Here is a 22,267-nt window from a genome sequence, read left to right on the forward strand (position 1 = left end):
AGGCAATGGGGGTGAAGTCCCTGGAAGTGAGAGATCCAGGGCTTGCCTGCATTTCCCTCTAGGTTTTGCATGGTGGTTTAGGGCCCCCGGCCAGTGAGAGAGACTGGGGCCCCTGGCTGTCGTGCGAACCAGTGTTTGTGATTTTACATTTCTTTTTTGCAGCTTCCAGGATGCAGTTGACAGGTGAGTGGTTAGAGAGGGGACTGTGTGGGAGATGCCTACACGCGGCGGTCCCAGTAAAAGATGTAATCAACGAATACGTCCAACCGAAGCCTCCCACCTGAATGCTAATTTATGCAATTCCTGCTAGATTTGGTATGGCAGGCAAAGGGTGAATGACCGTACACCTGAGTGGCTGACTAGCGCCTGCTGACCAGATAAAGGTAGGAAATTGCTTGAACTGGTAGTGAGCAATTATGTGTGTTGTAGTCTTGACCTTAGCCTGTGACACTTATCATTCTTGACCTCTGCTTATGACTCTGATTCTGCTGTGCCAGCTGTCAGTTCTGACCTCAAGCTGGGACCTCAACCCTACTTTGACAGCCACCAGTAGTGGCATTGCCCCGTGCCCTCAAAATTTTTCTGCCACCCACCAGTGCTGTCCTGGCTTGTGACCTGACTTCTACCATGCTTGCCCTGGTTCACAATCTTCTTACTCTGAGGAAGTGAGAGTGTCCCTTCCAAAATGCATTACGAGCCCCCAAGAATGTATTTTTTATTTTATTTAATATAAATAAACAAGTTTTCAACTTTAATGAAACCAGCCCATTTGATCCTTTATGCAGGAGAACAGAGGCGCCACAAGGATAAAAGGAAGCTAAATGAGCTTAAAAACCAAATTCTTGGTAAATAAGACAAGACAAGACAAATAACATTTATATTGCGCTTTTCTCCTTGCGGACTCAAAGCGCCAGAGCAGAGCAGCAGCCACTAGGGCGCGCTCTATTGGCAGAAGCAGTGTAAGGGAGACTTGCCAAAGGTCTCCTACTGAATTAGTGCTGGCTTACTGAACAGGCAGAGCCGAGATTCGAACCCTGGTCTCCTGTGTCAGAGGCAGAGCCCTTAACCATTACACCATCAGCCAACTAGATAGAGGATAGAGGAGGTAGTGGTGGACTTACCTCCTGCAAGTAGACACACAACAACCACTTCATCAGACAATAACAACAGAGCAATATGTGGTCAGTAGAAGAGCCAGGCACCTCTGATTCTTACACACCTTTTGATCCTTACACACCTTGCTCTTTCAGTCCTGAAAGGTCCTGCAGTTCCATGCTGACTGCTGGATGCTGATCCAGTCAACAGCTGCTATTTTTCTGATCCTGGTCAATACTCTTGCTTGAGTATAAGTGGCACAAGCACATTTGCTGACACTGTAATATTACAGAATCAGCCAACTAAGGAGGGGGGAGATATTTGAATTGTGTGACCAATGTTAATTTTACACACAGGGGTGTGCCTTTTTGTGTCTGCTTTCTTCCCTTCCCATGAGCTTTCTTCCTTGCCATGAGCTTAGCTTTCTTTTTGGCCTTGCCCCCGTGCAGAGTTGGACCTCTTGTTCTTCCTGTCTCTGGGGTTCATTCCCTGGTGGTAATTACAGTTTGTTGTCTACCAGGGGTAGCACCCTCCCAATAACCCTTGCAGGACACTCTCTGATGGTCATGACTCCTTTCCACTCACTTGGCTATAAGCATACTCCTCAACATTCAGAGACAAGAAAGACAGAAGCTTTTAAGTGCAAACATATCAGAACAAAACAAGTGACTTCATCACACCTCCAGTCTGGCATGCCATGAAGAATTCATGAGCAAAAATATGTTCATTTATTAAAATCATTGGTCATTTCTACCATCACCATTGTTCTGTTACATTAGCATTTGGAAGTAATCAGCCAATACTTTAAAAATTGTGGCTGTAGCTACATTTTAAGTGGGTAAATATATGTATTTATAGTCTACCACCCCCTCCTCATTGGTTGAGTTGACTCCGAATCTTCGTGACCATATGTACTTTTTTTGCTTTTGCAAGTATCAAGCCGACACAAGGGGCACAGCGTGTTACCGCAAGCACCACGCTTAACACACAGTGCAAGGGGTAATGGAAGTCTATAGGCGATGCAGTAAGAGTAAACGCCAGAGTGCAATATGTCACGGCCCACATGCGCGGAGTGATGGGAATCCCAGTGACGGGAATCCCAGGGAGTGCATCGCTGAATTGGGGGAGGCGCTACGCATATGACTGTCTGCGCACTCTGCCACAGACACATATGATTGTCATTTTTTTGGATGCAGAAGGAGCATCACATCGCACCATAGTGCAAAAATCTAGTGTAAAACCAGTCTGATATAGGACAACCTATCTCTACAACTACGCACTCCCTGTCAACATCCTGATACGGTAAGTGCTGTGCTTTTATGTCGCTGATGTAGATGAGGTTATTTGCACTAACTATGACATGTAAGGCTTCCAATAAAGGGATTCTAAGTGCAGCAGTGTCTGTTCCATCATCGATATTTTATAGGACGACGATTTTACTTCTAAAAAAGGGACTGTCCATCCAAAAATGAACATTTGTGAGCTATACCATAAGCCAGCCTTTTCAACAGTGCTGAGCGGGTGTTTGGTAAGGTGGTCAGGTAAGGTGGTGTTTGGTAAGGTGGTCAGCCAGGAAGGATGGCTACAATCCCCTGGTAATAGGAAGTACAGGATAATGCTGAACGCTGCTAGAGCTTTACATCATCTTTCGAAAAAAAACAAGCACTTTGGAGGATGTGGAGCATGGTATGGCTGTAGACCCTACAGAGTACAGCTTTACCCTTAGCAGGCGCTGTGTAATGTTTGACACAAGATTGCATTGCTTATACAATTCACCCTTTCAGGCACTTGACACAAGCTCTTGTATAGACTGTACCATGAATTGTTTATAGTATTCATTGCTCTAATATGATTTGCACTTCACCTGTCTATTAATGTTCAATTTCCATGAAAGAAGTTAAAATTAAACCTAGTCTTGGTGAAAGGACTTTGTTAGAAAATATGCATTTGATATGATTATTTTTGCAGACTCTGTTTGAACTTGCACTAATGTGTTTACAGAATTCTCTATGCTAGATTATCCACTGTTGTTGAACAACTAAAGTAAAGGCTGCAGCTCTGAGAAAGATGAATACATTATCTCAAAAAGCATCTCTAAGCCATCTTCCTTGAAAATTTCCATTAAACAGAATAATCGTATGAGAAAGATTGATTCATTTACAGTAACTGACAAATCCATTAACATTTTTTTTCTGCTAAAATGCATCTACTGTTTACTGGTATGTTTTATTAAAAGCAGCTACGTTACATTTATGTAAAATAAATATTACCCGTATGAGCTGCTGATGTAGAATAATTGTGTGCAAACTGGTGTTTATGAACAGAGTGTATCCAAAGAATATGATATAAATCTGTTGTGGTATGAAGCTCTGCTTGGCTTTTATTACAAAACACAGGTAAAAAATATATTGTTTTAATGGCTACAAGGCAAATAGTATGTTGGCCTAGACTTGAACCTGCACTCTAACACTGCAAGGCAAGAGTGCTATCCACTTTGCCACCCACAAAAATAGGCTCATATGCTAGGTTCATACTATGCCAGACCTAGCTGGAGTGGTACCTGTATCCATATTGTCATGGTCAATTCTAACCACAATGGGGCCCCGAGCAAAAATAACATGTTGACTGTGATGCTTTGAGTTGGATTAAACTGAACTGCCATTCAGTACGTGCTTTTGAAAATCAAGAAAACCATGAGACTCCCCATGAGTAGTCCAAAACCGGTCAGATGTGTCAGATTTTTACTATCTACTGTAAGTGACAGTGACAAAGAAGAAAAGTAATTTATAGTGCTATGGGACAAATGTACATCTTATATGTATGCATTCACATGTATTTAAAAAGCCTGACGCATCATAGATTTAACTATACCGGCTCCTTATGCGTTCGTGTGTGCCTGTCGCTGATAAACTCAATTGTCTAATGAGCCAATCACAGTAATCAAAGAGGAAACATCTTAGCAAATGCCCTTAAAGGGCCACTATTTTGAAAAATGTTAATCCTTTAAAATACATCTACAGTATACACATACATATACTGTAACAGCTCAGACACCCTATAAGCGCTTTTCAGCCATCAGAGCTTTCTGAGAGCTTTTTTAAAAAACGATCCATTGACTTACATTAAAATCATGGTAAAATTACAAAATTTTACCGCAATTGCGATTTTACAGCGATTTTAATGTAAGTCAATGGGTGTGCTTTTTTTAAAAAGCTCTAAGAAAGCTCTGATAGCTAAAAAGCGCTTATAGTGTGTTGTTTTGCTCCAAAATATAGGGCTTTTAAACCCTGCTACAAAGCGCACACTACTTATAGTAGGTTAAAAAGAAATATAGGCAAAACTGAATCATTCAAACAATAATAGTATTTACAGTGGGATGCGAAAGTTTGGGCAACCTTGTTAATTGTCATGATTTTCCTGTATAAATCATTGTTTGTTACGATAAAAAATGTCAGTTAAATATATCATATAGGAGACACACACAGTGATATTTGAGAAGTGAAATTAAGTTCATTGGATTAACAGAAAGTGTGCAATAATTCTTTAAACATAATTAGGCAGGTGCATAAATTTGAGCACCACAAAAAAAGAAATTAAATCAACATTTAATAGATCCTCCTTTTGCAGAAATTACAGCCTCTAAACGCTTCCTGTACGTTCCAACGAAAGTCTGGATTCTGGTTGAAGATATTTTGGACCATTCCTCTTTACAAAACATCTCTAGTTCATTCAAGTTTGATGGCTTCCAAGCATGGATAGCTCTCTTTAACTCACACCACAGATTTTCAATTATATTCAGTTCTGGGGACTGAGATGGCTATTCCAGAACGTTGTACTTGTTCCTCTGCATGAATGCCTTAGTAAATTTTAAGCAGTGTTTAGGGTCGTTGTCTTGTTGAAAGGTCCAGCCCAGGCGCAGCTTCAGCTTTGTCACCGATTCCTGGACATTGGTCTCCAGAATCTGCTGATACTGAGTGAAATCCATGCGTCCCTCAACTTTGTCAAGATTCACAGTCCCTGCACTTGCCACACAGCCCCACAGCATGATGGAACCACCACCATATTTTACTGTAGGTGGCAGGTGTTTTTTTTTGGAATGCTATGTTCTTTTTCCTCCATGCATAACGCCCCTTGTTATGCCCAAATAACTCAATTTTAGTTTCACCACTCCACAGCTCCTTATTCCTGTTTGCGCTGTGGGTGGAGAAAATGCTTCCTCTGCATCACTCTCGCATACTCCTTGTGTAAAATGGTTGAACGATGCACAGTGACTCCATCTGCAGCAAGATGAAGATGATGTTGTAGGTCTTTGGTGCTGGTCTGTGGGTTGACTCTGACTGTTCTCACCATTCGTCACTTCTGTTCATCCAAGATTTTTCTTGGTCTGCCACTTCGAGCCTTAACTTGAACTGAGCCTGTGGTCTTCCATTTCCTCAATATGTTCCTAACTGTGGAAACAAACAGCTGAAATCTCTCAGACAGCTTCCTGTATCCTTCCCCTAAACCATGATGGTGAACAATCTTTGTCTTCAGGTCACTTGAGAGTTGTTTTGAGACCCCCATGTTGCTACTCTTCAGAGAAAATTAAAAGAGGAGGGAAACTTAAATACTTTTTCTCATAATTGGATTCACCTGTGTATGTAGGTCAGGGGTCACTGAGCTTACCAAGCCAATTTGAGTTCCAATAATTAGTTATAAAGGTTTTAGAATCAATAAAATGACAACAGTGCCCACATTTTTGCACATGCCTAATTTTGTTTAAACAATTATTGTACACTTTCTGTAAATCCAATAAACTTCATTTCACTTCTCAAATATCACTGTGTGTGTCTCCTATATGACATATTTAACTGACATTTTTTATTGTAACAACAAACTATTTATACAGGAAAATCATGATGATTAACAAGGTTGCCCAGAGTTTCGCATCCCACTGTATAGTGCATTTTACTCTACGACAAATTTCCTTTAACCTTATACTCACCTTCCTGCTGCATAGCCTTACACCCACCTTACGTATGCATTGCCTTAGAGTCACTCTTATGGTACATAACCTTACACTCACCTTCCTGATGTACAAGCTTAAAGTGTACCTAAACCGATGGATGAAAAAGAGATTCATTTATCTGGGGCTTCTCCCAGCCCTATACAGCCATCCTGTCCCCCGCTGGTCCTCTACGATCCTCCGTTCTTCCGCTGCTGCTTAGTATCTTTTTACACTGACTGGGGGTTGGTGGGCCACTGCGACTGCGCGACCCTTGCCATGCTTACGAGTGTAGTGAGGGCCCTGCAGGCGCAGTGGCCCACCAATTCCCAGTCAGTGTAAAACTAAACTAAGCCGCAGCGGGAGAACGGAGGATCGTAGAGAATCGCTGAGGGACAGGACGGCTGCAGGGGGCTGGGAGAAGCCTCAGGTAAATGAATCTCTTTTTCATCCATCGATTTAGGTACACTTTAACACACACGCCCAATACATAGGTAGATACCCACCCCAAATGTTTTTATTGTTTTATAAATTAGACATTAAACCTATCATGAACCTTTGAAGAACATGTAGAAACAAGGGCATTCTTGATTGGTATTTCCTTAAAATATCAATAATGCAGTAGAAGAATGTGTGTGTGTGTGTGTGTGTGGGGGGGGGGGGGGATGGGTATTGATTGCAAGCATAACAATGACAGCCGCACAATAGACATTAACAACTTACGGACCGTGCTGATTGAAATCTATGTCGTTTGGCAACTGGTATCTCTGCAAGGGCATAGATTTCAATCCTCCCTGCCGCACGCTCCCGCCGATCGCACTGCTCTCTCACCACTGCAGCCCCCTCGCTCTGCCGTTGGTATGAAGACAGAGCTCCCTGAGTCAGTCAGGAGCTGATTTCATTAGCTCCTGAACCCATGATCAATGTGAGCTATTGTTTTCACTGAGACACTATGGCACCATGCAACAATACCTAATCTTCCATCTTGCCTTCTAGCCCTGCATGCCTATAACATTAGTCATTTGTAGTGCCCTAAAGGCTGTTCCTTTATATTGTGCAAATAGCAGTGCTGTGCAATAGGATGTTGTCTAGATTTCCCATCTTGCATTTTCTGGACACTAAGGGGTTTAGGAATTGCAAATTTTTAAGGTATGAGATTACAAGTGTGATATAGTAACTGTCTGCACATTAACATACAAAGCTCCCAATCCTGGTGGTGAAAGGGTGTGAAAATGTTTTCTTTGAAGTAGCAAGTAACTAATTTATGCAGCCTTTACACTGAATAATGACAAATTAGCATGAATGTGTCAGCTCAGTGAAGATAACACTTCTTGCTCCTTTTGTCTGTTTGTCTTTTATGGGTAAACAGGATTATGATTAACCAAACATTTCATCCACAAACACATCTCCACTGAAAGGCTTAATGTAATGCAAAATAATTAGCATATAAAACAAACCTCTTTATGTTGCAAGCTCAATGACATTACCATAAAAAAGCCAATCATACTGCTGAAACTATTTAGCATTGCACAATCACTAGCTAGATACCTATACATAGATACTGTCAAATTGGGCCTAATTTTCAGCACTGATATAGCAACTGATGAAAATAACTCCAGAGGACAAAGTCTAGTGATTATGCATCAATCAGAAAGCAAACCCTGGAAACTGATTGGATTCATCACTACATCTTATGCTCTCTGACTGCATCAGGTTAAAGGGGCAATACGGTGAAAAACTGCAAAATGTAAAATTCATGTAAACATAAACTTGCATTTATCCCAGTGTAAATGTACCATAAATTACTTCAAGAGACTATACAGTAAAAAATTGGCATTCCCTTGATCTTCTTTTCAGATAAAGTTATAATCACCTCCAAGATCTGTTTCCCATTACTCACTCCGAGAGTCCCTCTATGCATCGGCTTCCAGCGTTTAGCCCCGCCCCCTTTTAGAGAAATGTGGTGCTCCTGTGGAACTCTCTGTCTCGGATAGAGAGTGCCATGGCACTCTTCTCAGAGGGGGCAGGGCTAAACACCGGAGGCTGAAGCATACAGGAACTTGGGGAGAATGTAAGAAGGAACAGACCCTGGAGGTGATTATAACTTTATCTGAAAAGAGATTGGGATAATGTCTACTTTTCACTGTAGTTCTATGTAACTGTCACTGACAGTAGGCATTATAGTCGGACAGCTCTGAACCTCTCACAGACAAGTCTAGTCTACCTCCACATGGGGTATTCTCAGGCTTCCTTTATCTTTCCCACAAGCACCTCCCTAGCAAGGAGGTGGTCAACCTACTTATGTATGTGTCCATATTCTGGCAGTTGGGTTGTGCACATGATCCTTAACAGGGTGGTGCTAAAAAGGGGGAGGGGTTGGGGAGAACCAGTTAAGTTGTGATATATTGTGTGTAATTCCCCCTCCCCAGATAGCAGTATTAAGAGCAATAAGTAACCTGTGTCCCCAGATAGTGGTATTAGGCAGGCAGCCTTCATGTCCCTTCACCCCCCTCAACAGCAGTGATAGGGGGCCTAAGCAGTGATAGGTGGCCTTCCACTCACCCCTAAGGCAGTAGTAATAGATGGCAGATTTCCCCAAGACAGTAATAAGAGGTCTGCACTTCAGTTGCCCAGCGTAAGCTCTGCAGTTTTCAGTCATCACATTAGTTCATCCAACTGCATCACATTTCTAGCTACTGCATGTATCCCGTGCAAATGCTGGGATGCAGTGGTGGCAGTCTGTCCATGTAATCTATACACGTATGTTCAAATGAATGAGGCCTTACAGCTGGAATGGAATCATATAAAGGGTTATCTGTCATGACTCTTATTTCAGATTGTAAGCTCGCTAGGGCAGGGCTCTCTCACCCTTTTGTGTCTTGGATCTTGTTGTTTATTTCGTAGCTTGCACTCTGTTATACATTTTATTCATCATGAGACATCTGTCATTGTAACCAACAGTTCTGTATTTTAGACGAATGTTCATATTTGATGTATAACATTGTGTGTACCATTATGTACCTCATGTTTGTTTTCCTACTTTGTACAACGCCATGGAATATGTTGGCGCTTTATAAATCAATAATAATTATAATAACACATTTCATTTATAGTGTGCTTTAAAGCAGTAGGATCAGCCATACTATGCCAGGTAAAAAAACATATACTGTATATTCCTGCGTATACTTTTTAACCCTTGAAAATCTTCTGAAAAGTTGGGGGTCGTCTTATACGCCGGGTGTCATTGATACGCCCTATCCTGTTACCGCCTCTCGGATCTCCCTGCTGAGGGAGCGCAAACTATTCTTTCATACCACTCTGATAAACAGGTAGACAAGGAGAGCTGACCAGTCTACTTAAGGAGAGTTGACCAATGCAACACGTCAATTGACTATATACTGTTATATACTGGGTAACACATACAGTACAGCACCAGTATCTGTTCATACACAGCACCAGTACATGATTTTTTTTTTTTTATTTTAATTTGGTGTGCGTTGGAAGAGGGGTAGTCTTATACGGCGAGTATATCCCAAACTCTATATTTTAACTGGAAAAGTTGGGGGGTCGTCTTATACGCCGGAATATACGGTATATAAGTAGATAAATACTTGATCCACTTACATAACACATGTATTATACTGTCCACGTTTTGATTTCAGTGAATGTTATATAGTAAATGACGAGAATTCTGTTCCTGGTGGGGGCCATGTCTTTTGCCCACAGTTAAGGCTAACTCGTGATGTAATTTCTGCCCTTTACTTTTTTTCTTGTCTCCTCCAATCACTGAGTCGCCTCAGCCTTGCTTGTAAACACAAGTGATTAGGGGATCAGGTTTCAGATAAGGAGCTGACAGGGAAATAAAGGGAAGAGGAGGAATAGATTATAGATAAAAAGAACCCCCAGCATGCAATTCTTTGGCACGACTACTAAAGGGCCAGTACTCCTTAAGTATGTGATAACTCCAAATCATAACAGCAGAAAAAGTTTTGAAAGTTTTGAATGCAGGCTTAGCATCTTTAACACTTAATACACTCAGATCAGTTGCTGTTGAAATTTGATTTTTATGGTGACGATACCGCTTTAAAGCCCATCTAAAGTATATATACAGTATCTCTTAAAAGTAAGTATACCTCTCACATTTTTGTAAATGTTTTATTATCTATTCCCATGGGACAACACTGAAGATATAACACATCCAATGTAAAGTGCTTACTGCATTAAGCCCTGCCATTCACACCCTCTAGGGCAGCGACACACTCCCGTCTGTAATGATCTGCTCAGCTGGCTGCACAGGCAGACAGCTGTTTGACCATTCCTCTAGTCTGTGGGCTGCAGGTCTCTGGAAGAGAGACCTGTCTTTCCTTTGCAAGTTTCTGACCTGCTCTGCTGCTGAGGAATTTGCATACATTTGTTATGCAAATCGCCTAGCTGCCTCCTTTGAAGGCTGGCAGTATAAAAGCCATGTTTTCCCAGAATCCTTTGCTGGTCATCCTTCATGGTTTGTTTCTGATGAACTCTCCTAGAGTATCAGCCCTGTTGGTTTGTTAAAGTTATCTTAGAGTAATTCTTGGTACTGCACTAGGCAGCTCCTCTAGTGCAGTTAGGTTGCTTATCTGTTTTGTTTGTATTGCCTCTCTGCTGCAATTGTCCTGTCACCAGCGGTGGTCGTCAGGAAATAATTCTGTCTGTCTGGGGGTGCTAACCAGAGCAGCGGTTGCTACTGGTAGCCCCTTCTGTTCATCTGTTTGGATCGGAATATGAGAGATAAGATCCACCGCTCTTCCGCCAGAGCGAGTGCGATCCGGGTTCAGGGATAGGACAGGAAAGATCCACTGCTCTTTCCACCAGAGCGAGTGCGATCCGGGTTCAGGGACAGGACAGGAAAGATCCACTGCTCTTTCCGCCAGAGCGAGTGCGATCCGAGTTCAGGAACAGGATAGGAAAGATCCACTGCTCTTTCCACCAGAGCGAGTGCGATCCGGGTACAAGCAGGAACACAGATCAGAAGGATCCACAGCCACTACCACTAGGGGCTAGTGCAGGGATGGGCGGACCTCCTCAATCTGGCCCCCCGAAGCCCGCCAAAGCCTGCAGCACGTTTTTTTTTTAACTCAATCTGCCCCCGGAGTCTGCAGCGTGTTGCACGCACTCCACCGGCGGGTCTGCCTATCCAGTCAGACAGGGGGACTGAGGCGGCCGGCCTTGGCGTGCCCTGGTGCGTGGCTCCGTCGCGCTGCTTGACTCCGCCCCCGCCTGAAGCCATTGCCACAAGCCCGCTCTGCTCTGCCCGCCTGTTGGAGCGAGCGAGCCGAGCTTCAGCGTTCTGTGTGCTGGAGCCTGGGGGACCTGCCTGGGGCTGTGGCTGCGGCTGCCTGGGCTGCCTCTAGGAGACATCAGGTCGCCACCTGCCTGGCTGCTGCTGTGGAGGAGGAGTAAGAGACAGGTCCTGAGAGGAGGTCGGGTCCACCGGTCCAGGTCACCAGCGGAGATTACAGAAGAAGGTATTACTTTGCCTGCCTGCCATTTGGCAATGTGCTGCCATTAAGATTGCATTTGTGGGGAAATGTGCTGCCATTAAGATTGCATTTCTGGGGAAATGTGCTGCCATTATGATTGCATTTGTGGGGAAATGTGCTGCCATTAAGATTGCATTTGTGGGGAAATGTGCTGCCATTAAGATTGCATTTGTGGGGAAATGTGCTGCCATTAAGATTGCATTTGTGGGGAAATGTGCTGCCATTAAGATTGCATTTGTGGGGAAATGCGCTGCCATTAAGATTGCATTTGTGGGGAAATGTGCTGCCATTTAGATTGCATTCGTGGGGAAATGTGCTGCCAATAAGATTGCATTCGTGGGTAAATGTGCTGCCAATAAGATTGCATTTGTGGGGAAATGTGCTGCCAATAAGATTGCATTTGTGGGGAAATGTGCTGCCAATAAGATTGCATTTGTGGGGAAATGTGCTGCCAATAAGATTGCATTTGTGGGGAAATGTGCTGCCAATAAGATTGCATTTGTAGGGAAATGTGCTGCCAATAAGATTGCATTTGTGGGGAAATGTGCTGCCATTAAGATTGCATTTGTGGGGAAATGTGCTGCCATTAGGATTGCATTTGTGGGGGAATGTGCTGCCATTAAGATTGCATTTGTGGGGAAGTGTGCTGCCAATCTCATTGCATTTGTGGGTAGATCTGCTGCCAATCTCATTGCATTTGTGGGAAAATGTGCTGCCAATAAGATTGCATTTGTGGGGAAGTGTGCTGCCAATCTCATTGCCTGGCCACACCCTTTCCTGCTATGCCACCGCCCACATCCGGGCATGGCCATGTCCATTTTTTTTTTACTGCTTCACGCCCCGCACTTCGGCCCCCGGCCCATTTTCAAATCTCAATGTGGCCCTTGACTTAAAAAGTTTGCCCACCCCTGGGCTAGTGCGATCCAAACAGATGAACAGAAGGGGCTACCAGTAGCAACCGCTGCTCTGGTTAGCACCCCCAGACAGACAGAATGATTTCCTGACGACCACCGCTGGTGACAGGACAATCGCAGCAGAGAGGCAATACAGACAAAACAGATAAGCAACCTAACTGCACTAGAGGAGCTGCCTAGTGCAGTCCCAAGAATTACTCTAAGATAACTTTAACAAACCAACAGGGCTGATACTCTAGGAGAGTTCATCAGAAACAAACCATGAAGGATGACCAGCAAAGGATTCTGGGAAAACATGGCTTTTATACTGCCAGCCTTCAAAGGAGGCAGCTAGGCGATTTGCATAACAAATGTATGCAAATTCCTCAGCAGCAGAGCAGGTCAGAAACTTGCAAAGGAAAGACAGGTCTCTCTTCCAGAGACCTGCAGCCCACAGACTAGAGGAATGGTCAAACAGCTGTCTGCCTGTGCAGCCATCTGAGCGGATCATTACACCGTCCCTGGCGTTCACCCATCTAGTGTAATACCACTTTCGCCATCGTAAATATTTGACCACAGGCTGAAGCGTCTTCACCTCCAACACTGTGCCACAGTACCACCACTCCACCACCGTTTTCCACAGCCTACGATGTAGTCGGTATACAGCTGGCATAACAGTGTATATTTTCTGTCCTATCAAAATAACTCAACACACAGCCATTAATCTCTAAACCACTGGCAAAACATAAGTACAACCCTAAGTAAAGAATGTAAAACTTCTGCCCAATTGGACATTTTTCCTCCCTGAAGTCATAATTCTCATTAGTGTTCCAAAGTGTGTATGGGGAGCAGGTGTGTTAAATTTAGTCTGATCACTCTCATACTAGGCACTGGAAGTTCAACATGACACCTAATGGCGGTGAACTCACTGAGGATCTTAAAAAAAGAATTGTTGCTCTACATAAAGATGGCCTAGGCTATTTGAAGAATTGCCAACACCGTGAAACTGAGCTGCAGCACAGTTGCCAAGGCCATACAGTGGTTTAACAGGGCAGGTTCCACACAAAACAGGCCTAGCCATGGTCAACCAAAGGAGTTGATTGCATGTGCTGAGCATCACATTCAGAGGTTGAATGGGTGGTGGGGAAGGGGGGGGGAGCCTGCCAATGCTGAAATCATAAAGCCAAGTCCCTCAAAGTCTATCTGAATAATAAACCGTGGTTCTTCAACAAACTACAGCAATTGAGAAAAAGCAAGGTAGATGCGCACAAGTACAGCAACCAGACTACGAGTTGGCAAGAAGCAACCTGAGGTGAGAACTGGAGTATGCAGACTAGAGAGGTTGAGTTGCAACCTTTGATCAAATGACCCACGAGTTTTGTGGTAAGGGCTCAAATTTGCCACAAACTATAAGCCCCACCCCCCTTACCTAGCACCAAGCTAGCCGAGGACCTCTGCAGGTTCGATAACCAGTCGGCACCGGTGGAACTAGTGATGACATCCGCCCACCCCCCATCCGCCACTGAGGGGATCCAGCTCTGGTCTGTCTGAAAATCCCCCTGTCGGCACTGTGCAAAAGCGCACTACCAGCTGCAAGGGGCTGGCTGAAGCTACAGGTAAGTGAAACTCGTTGCTTTTTTTGTATTATTACAGTTCCGCTTTAAAGTAGCCCTGCCCCTGAAGTTAAAAAAAACCCTTGCACTGTCGCATCCGTGGGACCCCCCCTCCCCCCCACTGCTGCCACATCTATGGGGATTCCCACCGCATCCAACTTCTACCCTGCAGCATCCCGCCTCCCCCCGCAGAATTACAGATCACAGCGAAGAGGAATAAAGGCAGCGCACACAGACTTACCTACTCACGGTTCCAGGCGCTGGAGTTCCCGTATATACTCTCTGCACTACTGTCGACCTGTACGGCGGTAGTGCAGAGTATAGAAGGGAACTCCAGCACCTGGAACCATGAGTAGGCGAGTCTGTGTGTGCTGCCTTTATTCCTCCCCACTGCGATCTGTAATGCTGCAGGGAGTAAGGGAGGAAATTACATCAGGATTAGCTTCAGCCTGAGGGTCTCAAGATGGCCCCTGCCAGGAATAGAATTCTCATTATTAAGTATTTAACATTCACTGAAATCAAAATGTGGACAGTGCATTACATGTCATGCAAGTAAAACAAGTATTTACTTACATATGTGTTTTTTTTTTCCTGGCATAGTATGGCTAATAGCTCCTCTTTAACCTCCTTAGCGGTAACCCCGTGTGTGGCACGGGGTAAGCCGCCGGATGGTGCCGCTCAGGCCCTGCTGGGCCGATTTACATAATTTTTTCTTTCAAACACGCAGCTAGCACTTTGCTAGCTGCGTGTTTGGTCTGATCGCCGCTGCCGATGCGCCGCTACCCGCCACGGATACAGCCCCCCCCCCCCCCCCCGCATACCCCTTGCGCAGCCTGGCCAATCGCCGCCAGGCTGCGCTATGGGGTGGATCGGGACTCCCTGTGACGTCACGACGTCCATGACGTCGATGAAGTCACTCCGTTCATCGCCATGGCGACGGGGGAAGCCCTCAAGGATATCCCGTTCAGAATGGGATTTCCTTATGGGCAAGCAGCGCCGGCGGCGATCGGAACATACGGGGGATGCCGCAGGGAGGGGGGAAGCATGTAGCTAGCGAGAGGCAGGGCTACATGCTAAAAAAAAAAAGTGAAAAAAACCCTCCCGCGGCCGCGCAGCCGCGGGAATGAAACCACCAGGGGAGTTAAAGAGGAGCTTTCAGACATACTATCTCAGAACCCCCCCCCCCTTCCCCCCCACATATATAAGTAGATAAATACTTGCTCTACTTGCATAACATATGTATTGCTCTGTCCACATTTTGATTTTAGTGATTTTTCTACAGTAAAAAAAGAGAAAATCCTTCATAGCATTTACCATTTTAAGTGTGGCTATTTTGAAGCCAATCCTGATGTCATCTCCTGCCCTAATCTCTCTTCTGCCTGATTTGCCCGCCCTTAACTATAGAAAGTACATTGTCTCAGCATGAGAAATATTGGCCAATCAGAGAGGAACAGAGGTGTGGGAGGGGAAAACAGGAGGGAAAGAGGCTTCAGCCATTCAGGTGGCATTTGTTAAAGGGGTTCTGTGGAGTGCTGAAATAAAAACGGACACTTAGGGCTACTATCAGCCCCCTGTAGCTGTCATGTCCCGCGCCGTTCTCCGATCACTCATTCCCCGCCGCCGGCATTGGTCAATTATTCGTCTAACAAGACGCATAGTGTCTCCGGGGCAGTACGAGGTTTTCTTGTACTGTGCCTGCGCAGTAAGCTCCCGGAGATGCGAGCGGGAGAAGACACATTAGACGTGTAATTAGACCGGGACCGGCAGCAGGGAACGAGTGATCGGAGAAGGATGGCGCGTAGGTGTCAGTTTTTGTTTATTTCAGCACTCCACAGAACCCCTTTAAAGAGACACTGAAGTGAGAATAAATCTCGCTTCAGTGCTTACATTCAGCAGGGGCATGTGTGCCCCTGCTAAAACGCCGCTATCCCGCGGCTAAACGGGGGTCCCTTACCTCCCAAATCCCCTCTGTGCAGCGGGGGATCACTTCCGCATTTAGGCATGGCTAATGGTCGCAGCCCTGCCTCACGCGCGTCTGTCAGCGCGTATCTCCGCCTCTCCCCCGCCCCTCTCAGTCTTCCTTCGCTGAGAGGGGCGGGGGAGAGGCGGGCAGGCGGCGATGCACCGCTGATAGACGGCGCTGAGGGGCAGGGCTGCAGCCGTTAGCCCTGCCTCAACAGCAGCAAAATCTACGACCAAGTTGGTCGTAGATTTTGCAGGGGTGGGTTTGGGGGGTAAGGGACCCCCGTTTAGCCACGGGATAGCGGCGTTTTAGCAGGGGCACACATGCCCCTGCTGAATATAAGCACTGAAGCGAGATTTATTCTCGCTTCAGTGTCTCTTTAAGTTTGAAAGGAAATAGAGAAGCAAAAAAAGGACAACTCAGCATACTCTGCAACTTCCTTTTTGTGTATCAAATTTTGTGTGTACCTAATAAGAGTCTTGTAAACTGGGGAATGATCATTTTTCAACAAGAAAAGTAATAGTAATTTTAATGTAACGATCGGTGTAACACAGAGAGAATCTGATTATTGGTGATCTGCAGTATCACCAAAAATACAGATATATACCCGATTATTGATGATCTGCAGTATCACCGATAATCAGATATATTACTAACCTCTGGACACCTGAGAGATATGAGTGTTTGGTGTAACAGTAATACTTTGAGAACAATACCAGGAGGACAGGTACAAGGCAGTAAGGAATACTGCTAGAGTAAGTACCTTCCCGCAGCCTGAGACTCTCCCGCAGGGAGGAGTCAGACTGGGAGAGGGAAGGACCAGAGCGTGAGTGACACTAATGGGAGAATGTCACTGACTGATCTGTGAACTATCTCTTAACTGAGGAGATAGCTCTCAAGGTCGAACAAGCCAGGTTGGCAACACACGGACATACAAAGTACAAAGACAGGAGGCTGATTTGGTAATCCTAAATCAAGCAGGGTTTCGCAACAGAGTATCAGATATAGCGAAGTACCAAATCAGTGAACAGAAGAGTGGTCAGGAAAGCAGAAAGTCATAACAGATAATAAACAATGCCTAGTCTTGGGTGTGAGCTCTGTGGTCATCAACGCCCTGGAACTAGTCTGAAGTATAACAGAATGGTATTACAGATTCCTAATCTGGGGTGTGAGGTCCTTGATCATCAACACCCTGGAACTAGTCTGAAGTATAACAGAATGATAACATAGATTCCTAATCCTGGGTGTGAGGACCTTGATCATCAACACCCTGGAACTAGTCTGAAGTATAACAGAATGATAACACAGATTCCTAATCTTGGGTGTGAGGTCCTTGATCATCAACACCCTGGGACTAGTCTGAAGTATAACAGAATAATAACACAGATTCTGACAATAAGGAGTGCTTCCACGTAGTGATCGCAACGGCAGACAACTAGCGAATGACCAGCACCCAGTATATATAGCCCAGCGCTCCCCAGGGCCTCCCCTAAGTGCTGGACCAATGGGAACTAGTACAATCGTCAGCTGACCGGCTTGGTCAGCTGACTCCCTTCTGGCTGTCATAAAAGTTCTGCCTCTCAGAGCGCGCGTCCTTCTGAACTTGTGTGGACTATCCGTCCCAGCCACACCAGACATGTCTTGCGTACCACCCGCCGCGCTGGCCGCGGAACCAGCCACAACGCTATCAAGGCATGCGGCGGTTTCTCGGCGTTCAGCCATACTGGCAGATGTAGGCCTACGCATGCAAACCGCCACGTTGGACGCGGAATCTGCCGCCTTGCTCTGAGCGCACGCGGCGGCTTTTCTGCGTTTTCTCACAGTCACCCCCCCCTGAGGAGTGGACTCCGGACAGCTCCTACCCGGTTTCTCGGGATATAAGGCGTGGAACTCCCTCTTCGATTCATCCGCATGCATGCGGCACTCAGGTACCCATGTTCTTTCCTCAATGCCATAACCCTTCCAGTGAACTAAATACTGTATCGAGTTCTGTACCATACGTGAGTCTAAAATCTTTTCCACTTCATACTCAGGTTGGTCGTCCACCATCACAGGGGGAGGAGGAGTAGAATCTACCTGCACTGCTGGTTTAAGCAGGGATACATGGAATGATCTTACCCCCTGCATACTGGCAGGAAGATCAATGGCATAAGTAACATTGTTGATTTTCCTGGTTACAGGGAAAGGACCCACGAATCTGGGTCCTAGCTTGGGTGAAGGCTGTCTTAGGGCCAAATGACGAGTGGACACCCAGACCAAGTCTCCTGGCCGAAACTTCCATTCTATGGAACGTTTCTTGTCAGCTTGTCCTTTCTGACTCTGAAAAGCCTTCTCTAGATTCTTTTTTACCATTCCCCAAATGTTTTTAGACTTTTGCCAAGCCTCCAGAGCTGGAAACGGAGTAGAGGCCACTGGCAATGGGGAGAACCTAGGCAACCTTCCTGTTACCACCTGAAATGGAGAGAATCCAGAAGAAGAGCTTTTCAAATTATTGTGTGCAAATTCTGCAAACGGCAAGAACTTGACCCAATCAGTCTGTGCGTCCGCCACATAACACCTTAAAAACTGTTCCAGAGATTGATTAATTCTCTCGATCTGACCATTGGTCTGTGGGTGGTAGACCGACGAAAATGAAAGTTCCATGCCCAACTGGTGACAGAATGCCCTCCAAAATTTGGAAACAAATTGGACTACCCGATCAGACACTATATTCTCCGGAATACCGTGTAGCCGGAAGATATGCAGGATGAAAAGATCGGCCAACTCCTGGGCCGAGGGGAGCCCTTTCAGGGGCACTAAATGGGCCATTTTACTAAATCTGTCGACTACCACCCAAATGACCGACATGCCCTCAGATTTTGGGAGTGGAGTTCACCCACAAAATCCATGGACAAATGGGTCCAGGGTTCACTCGGGGTGGGTAAAGGCTGCAATGTTCCCACAGGCGCCTGACGGGAGGGTTTACTTCTTGCACATACCGCACATTCTCTCACATACTCCTTGCAGTCAGTTGCCAATGAAGGCCACCATGCACACCTAGCAACAAGATCTTGTGTTCTGGTGGCACCAGGATGTCCAGCATTTTTGTGGGAGTGGAACATCTGCAAAATCTGGAGGCGGAATGGCAACGGTACAAACATGACCCCTTCAGGCTTTCCCTCAGGGACATCCTGTTGGAAAGGACTTAAAGTTTCAATCCAGTTCCTCCCGGTCTCAGTGGCTGCCAACACCACTTTCTGTGGGAGAAAAGTCTCTGGGTCTGAGGGTTGTGCTGTCTCTGGCTCGAAACATCTGGATAAAGCGTCCGCTTTAACGTTTTTACTACCCGGGGTATACGTGATTATAAATCTGAATCTCGAGAAAAATAGTGACCACCAAGCCTGTCGGGGACTCAATCTCTTAGCCCCCTCGATGTATTCCAAATTTTTGTGATCAGTGTAAACTGTAATCGTATGTTCTGCTCCCTCTAGCCAATGACGCCATTCTTCAAAGGCCAATTTAATGGCTAGGAGCTCCCTGTTAACTATATCGTAGTTTTTTTCTGCGGGTGAAAATCTATGAGAGAAATAGGCACATGGGTGTAACCTTCCCTGCAACCCAGAACGCTGAGACAGCACAGCCCCTACCCCAACCTCTGAGGCATCTACCTCCACAATAAAGGGATAGGAGATGTCGACGTGTCTTAAAATGGGTGCAGTACAAAACAATTCCTTCAGGGTAGAGAAAGCAGCAAGAGCTTCGGAGGACCAATGGTTAGTATCTGGCCCTTTCTTTGTGAGACTGGTAAGGGGTGCGATGACTGTGGAGTACCCCTTTATGAACCTTCTATAGTAGTTAGCGAACCCTAAGAATCTCTGGAGAGCCTTTAGACCCACGGGCTGAGGCCACTCCAGAACAGCAGAGACCTTGGCAGGGTCCATAGAAAGGCCCAAGGTAGAAATAATGTACCCCAGATGTAACGATTGTGGAACTTTCTCCGTGATCAGCGCACAACGCGTGCGCTGACACGGCGGAAATCCTCCACAAGCGTGTAATTGCAGGCACCCAGCAAAAGGTGCTACGCACCCGTAGAGGGAAATTCCTGTCGGCAGATGGCGCTGGGGAGTGCAGAGGAACCAATCCTCTGTACCTCCACAAATGCCAGACAGGAATTGTACGAAGCGCAGAACGCAATCGCAAGAGAGGCGATTGCGAATAAGAATGAGCAAAGGGACAGATTGTATGTGTGTGCGCCAATCTAGTCGCCACCCCGCGACCGCGCACACACAACAGCAGATATGAAATAGGAACGCGATCGCGAGAGGTGCGATCGCCAGACGTGACACAAGGCAGATCAGAATAGAATACGAGGGTAGCAAAGGCACAGCAAATAACACAACGAGAAGATGCGGAAAATAACAAACGCTAGCTAACCGCGAACACCGCACTCATTCGCAACAGTGCACGCGGTTATGCGCGGTCTCCACGTGATAAGCACAATAGAGACAAGCACGCCTAACTAACCATCGACAGACAAACATGAAACAGAGGACGCGAACGCTTGCTTAACGGTTACCTCACCGAGCCTCCAGCAAGCGGTCGCAGCAGACAAGACAGACACACGAAAACAGGGACAAGCGAGAGATAGGATCCACAGCACTAGCAAAAAGTGGCTAGCGCGATCCAGGTACAGAGTAGCAGAACAGAAAGATCCACAGCGCTAGCGAAAAGTGGCTAGCGCGATCCCAGGAGACAGAACAGAAGGATCCACAGCGCTAGCGAAAAGTGGCTAGCGCGATCCAGAGAGACAGAACAAAGAGATAGCTGGTAGCAACCGCTGCACCAGCTATGCTCCAAGAACAGAGATCAGAATGACTTCCTATCGACCACCGCTGGGACAGGACAATCGCAACAGACAAACAAAACAGATAAACAATCCTAACTGCACTTAGGGAAATCTGCCTAGCACAGTTTACAGGAATTACTCTAAGCTGATCTTCAAACAGAGAGTAAGGCTGACACCCCACCAGGAGTGTTACATAGGACGAAATCCTTATGAACAGCGAAGCATTGTGGGAAAGACATAGTACTTATAGTACACGCCTCCAATGAATGTGGCCAGGCAATTTGCATGACAACATATGCAAATTCCTCTGCAAGCACAAGCTGCAAAACTGACAGAAGCTCTTCTTTCCAGAGTCCTGCAGCATGCAAACCTACACAATGGTCAAAAGGCTGCCTGCCTGCACAGGCAGCTGAGCAAATCATCACAGTACCCCCCCCCCCCTCCAGGGTCGAATTCCAGACGACCCTCAAAACTGCTATTAGCAACAGACTCAAACTGAAGACTCATGAAGGTCGGGGCAGCCCGACAAGGTCCAATTCCAGAGTCAGTCCACCCGAAACCGACCTCATCGGAAACAGAAGCCACCGAAACATGCCCATCAGTACTACCAGTCTCAGTATAACACCCATCAGGACTGTGAACGCCAGAGAAGAAGCCATCGACACCCTCCAGACAATACCCACCACCTTCCAAGGAGCGTCCGAAAATACCAAACCTGCCACAATACCTGTTCGAAGTGTCCCTTACAACACAAAAGCCACCGTTGATCTTATCCAGGGTAACAAGCAAAATTTCTCCCGGAATCTCCCAGAACCTTTTGAAGCTCCACAGAGATCCCAAGAGGACAGAACAATCACCAGGCTCACATGGAAAATTACCAAGAACCCCCATGGAACCAATGACAATTCCGGATTCAGAATTACGAGGACACCCATCAAGATCAAGACTTTCAGGGACCACTTCTGGGCATGCAAGCAGGCAGGCCATATCAGAGCATGTCTCCACCGAGGAAGCATCTGAGTACGCTGGTAACCGAGGCACACTTGGGCTTTCTGGGTCACAGAGCACACTGGGGTACACCAGCACAGGAGAAACCTCAGGACATGTCGGGGAACTGCCAACCTCAGAGTCCGGCACGACAAGACCAAAACCAGTACCGGACAGAGAATCATCATGAGTGGAGGTACAGGCACTGGACTTTCAAAAGAAGACTCGGATACAAATTCAGAAATTTCTGTGACAATAATATCATCATTGACTACATATGAGTGAAGCTCCATCAGAGCTGAAAAGGTAGCCAGCAAGGCAGCAATGCCTACGGAAGAGGGTAACACCTCAGAAGGACTTGGGGGGCAGGAGACATCTCCTACAAGTT

Source organism: Hyperolius riggenbachi, chromosome 3, assembly GCF_040937935.1.
Source record: "Hyperolius riggenbachi isolate aHypRig1 chromosome 3, aHypRig1.pri, whole genome shotgun sequence".
NCBI lineage: Eukaryota > Metazoa > Chordata > Amphibia > Anura > Hyperoliidae > Hyperolius > Hyperolius riggenbachi.